The sequence below is a fragment of the Galeopterus variegatus genome, unplaced genomic scaffold (assembly GCF_000696425.1).
Source record: "Galeopterus variegatus unplaced genomic scaffold, G_variegatus-3.0.2 Scaffold3585, whole genome shotgun sequence".
Taxonomy (NCBI): Eukaryota; Metazoa; Chordata; class Mammalia; order Dermoptera; family Cynocephalidae; genus Galeopterus; species Galeopterus variegatus.
The window spans coordinates 179,772-183,426 of NW_007729696.1; the positions used below are offsets into that span (position 1 = coordinate 179,772).

The following is a 3,655-nucleotide window of genomic DNA, read 5'->3' on the forward strand; positions in this document are numbered from 1 at the left end:
CAAACCTAAAGTTAGCAGACGGAAAGAAATCATTAAGATCAGAGCAGAACTTAATGAAACTAAAACCCAAAAAACAATACAAATGATCAATGAATCAAAAAGGTGGTTTTTTGAAGAAATAAACAAAATTAAAAAACCATTAGCATGGCTAACAAAAAAAAGAACAGAGAGGATTCAAATAACAATAATTAGAAATGAAAAAGGCGATATTACAACTGATTCATCGGAAATACAAGGAATCATTCGAGACTACTATAAACAACTATACGCCAAAAAATTTGAAAATCTAGAGAAAATGGATAAATTTTGTGGCACACACAAGCTCCCAAAACTGAACCAGCAAGAAGTAGAAAATTTAAACAGACCAATTACAATAAAGGAGATTGAAGCTGTTATCAGAAGACTCCCAACAAAGAAAAGCCCAGGACCAGATGGATTCACAACAGAATTTTACCAAACATTCAAAGAGGAATTAACACCGATTCTTTACAAACTATTCCAAAAGACTGAATCAGATGCAAATATCCCACACTCATTCTATGAAGCAAATATCATCCTGATACCAAAACCAGGTAAAGATATAACCAAAAAAGAAAACTACAGGCCAATATCCTTGATGAATATAGATGCAAAAATCCTCACTAAAATACTAGCAAACAGAATACAGCAACACATATGTAAAATTATTCACCACGATCAAGTGGGATTCATCCCAGGGTAGCAAGGCTGGTTCAACATACGCAAATCAATAAATGTGATACACAATATTAATAAAATCAAACACAAGGACCATATGATCATCTCTATAGATGCTGAAAGAGCATTTGATAAAATTCAGCACTCATTCATGACAAAGACCCTGTATAAAACAGGTACAGATGGAAAGTATCTTAACATAATTAAAGCCATATATGACAAACCCACTGCCAATATCATCCTGAATGGGGAAAAGCTGAAAGCTTTTCCTTTAAGAAAGGGAACTAGACAAGGATGCCCACTCTCACCACTCCTATTCAATATAGTATTGGAAGTACTAACCAGAGCAATCAGAGAAGAGAAGGAAATAAAGGGCATCCAGATTGGAAAAGAAGAAGTCAATCTATCCCTGTTTGCAGATGACATGATCCTATATATCGAACAGCCTAAAGCCTCTACAAAAAAACTCTTGGAGTTGATAAATGACTTCAGTGCAGTAGCACGATACAAAATTAACACACAAAAATCAGTAGCATTTCTTTTCTCCGATAGTGAGCAAGCAGAAAGAGAAATCAAGAAAGCCTGCCCATTTACAATAGCCACCAAAAAAATAAAATACTTAGGAATTGAGTTAACCAAGGCTGTAAAAAATCTCTATAATGAGAACTACAAACCACTACTGAGAGAAATAAGAGAGGATACAGGAAGATAGAAAGATATCCCATGCTCTTGGATTGGAAGAATCAACATAGTGTAAATGTCCATACTACCAAAAGTGATATACAAATTCAATGCAATCCCCATCAAAATTCCATTACCATTTTACTCAGAAATGGAAAGAACTATCCAGACATTTATATGGAATAATAAAAGACCACACATACCCAAAATGATGCTAACCAAAAAAAATAAATTAGGAGGCATAACACTACCTGACTTTAAGCGATACTACAAAGCTATAATAACCAAAACAGTATGGTACTTGTTGGGAGGCTGAAGCCCCACACCCCTTCTTGTGAGACCACTCCTACGTGACAATCTGCTCAGATGGCCGTGCTTTACATGATAACTGCCTCGAAATCTTTATGCCAGAAACTGATTGCTCCTGGCTATGCAAGTTAATTTGCAAGTGACCTTTTATCCTTCTCTAGAAACTGTTTAACCATAAACATTCTGGGTGGCAACCTTTACTTTGAATGTCCTGTCTTTGTCTCTCCTCAAGATATTATCATATCTTTACATTCCAGACCCTTTGCAGCATGCCTGCCTTCTCCTATATAAGATGTAACCTAAGAATCAATAAACGAGACTTGATCAGAATACTGTCTTGTCTCAATTTCTCGTGTCTCTTGTCCCATCCAATTCCCACTCCCCCCTCCAGGGTCTGCGTTGAATATCCCGCGGGTCGGGACATTTTTGGCGCCCAACGTGGGGCCTGGATACGGGGGACAAAGTGAGGAAGAAGGCGCATAGGAGGGTCGACCACTGAAAATGAAAGAGTAAAACCTTCATCCGCCGCGGGAACCTGCTGCGTCAGGATAAGGTGAGTAAGAGCGCCTGATAATGGGACAAGAATTAAGAATTAAGAATCAAAAATTAAGAATTAAGAATTAAGTTGTCATGACGTGTACATAAGACAGTTACAAAAAGCTTTAAAGACACGAGGAGTAAAGGTTAAAACAAGTGATCTATTAAGATTTTTTGATTTCGTGAAGAATTTTTGTCCTTGGTTCCCAGAAGAAGGGACTACTAATTATAAAAGGTGGTCTTGAGTTGGAGATATCTGTGGGTTCCGGGGTGCTGAGGATAGAAGCTGAGATAGCAGAGTGTGAGATATTAGTGGCCCAGGAGACAAAAGTGGAGACTTCAGGGGTCTCAGGGCCAGAGGCTGGTGAGGCAGGAGTCACAGCATGAAGAAGTTGCAGATAAGTTTTTCTGTTAAGAAAAGAGAATACAGTGCTAGGAAGTGTAAATAGCGAGCAGCTTACTAAGATATTGCTTAGCGTTTTAGGTTTGTAATTTTGATAATGTTAAAAGATATGAGGAAAAAGGAAGACTTAAAGCTTGAGAGAAGAAAAAAAAATGCTTATAGAACAAGACGGAGGTTGAGAATGAACCTTTTTCATGGAAAGAAAAAAAAAATTCTTTAAAAAAGATGTTGAAAGGAAGAACAATGGAAAATTCCCTATCTAAGAATAAGAGCCTTTTTCAGATTTTGTTAACCGGCTAATGACAACAGCAGATAGGTTGTTAGGCAATGCAGATGCCAATCTTGATTGCATAAAACAATTGGCTTTTGAAAATGCTAATCCTGCATGCCAGGTGGCCATTAGGCCCTGCAAAAATAAAACTGACCTTCAAGGATATATTCGTCTTTGCTCGGACATTGGCTCCTCTTATCAACAAGGTTTAGCCATGGCCGCAGCCCTCAGTGGACAAACAGTAAAGGATTTTTTAGCTAATAAAGGCCAAAATAATAAAGGTTGCTTTAAATGTGGCAAGCCTGGTCATTTTGCTAAAAACTGTCAGGAATACCAGACAAAAGCCGTAGTCACCAAGCCTCCTGGACTTTGCCCACGATGTAAGAAAGGAAAACATTGGGCAAATGAATGTAGATCCAAAACTGATGCTCAGGGAAATCCCTTACTGTCCCCTCAGGGAAATGGGAAAAGGGTCCAGCCCCAGGCCCCGAACCAAAGGGGGGCTATCAAGTTTCTCTCAGCCAACAATAACAATCCGTTTCAAATCTCACTAGAGCAACCCCAGGGAGTGCAGGAATGGACCTCTCTTCCACCGCCCGTACAGTATTAACTTCTGAAATAGGACCTCAAATTTTAAATACAGGGATCCGCAAAAAAAAAAAAAATATATATATATATATATTCCTCTCTTAAAAGCAGTGGTTCTTTTCTTAACTGCATGTGCTACTCTTTTTCTCTGAAGACTCTGGAGTTTTATG

General features: G+C 38.2%; 1 protein-coding gene across 1 annotated transcript in view; it reads right to left on the reverse strand.

Annotated features, from left to right (window-relative positions):
• The window catches only part of LOC103601090 (vacuolar protein sorting-associated protein 13B-like), a gene marked incomplete at its 5' end in the record, with an annotated part of 153,223 nt that overhangs the window by 121,432 nt on the left and 28,136 nt on the right, over positions 1-3,655 (reverse strand). The gene's annotated exons all lie outside the window — the stretch shown is intronic.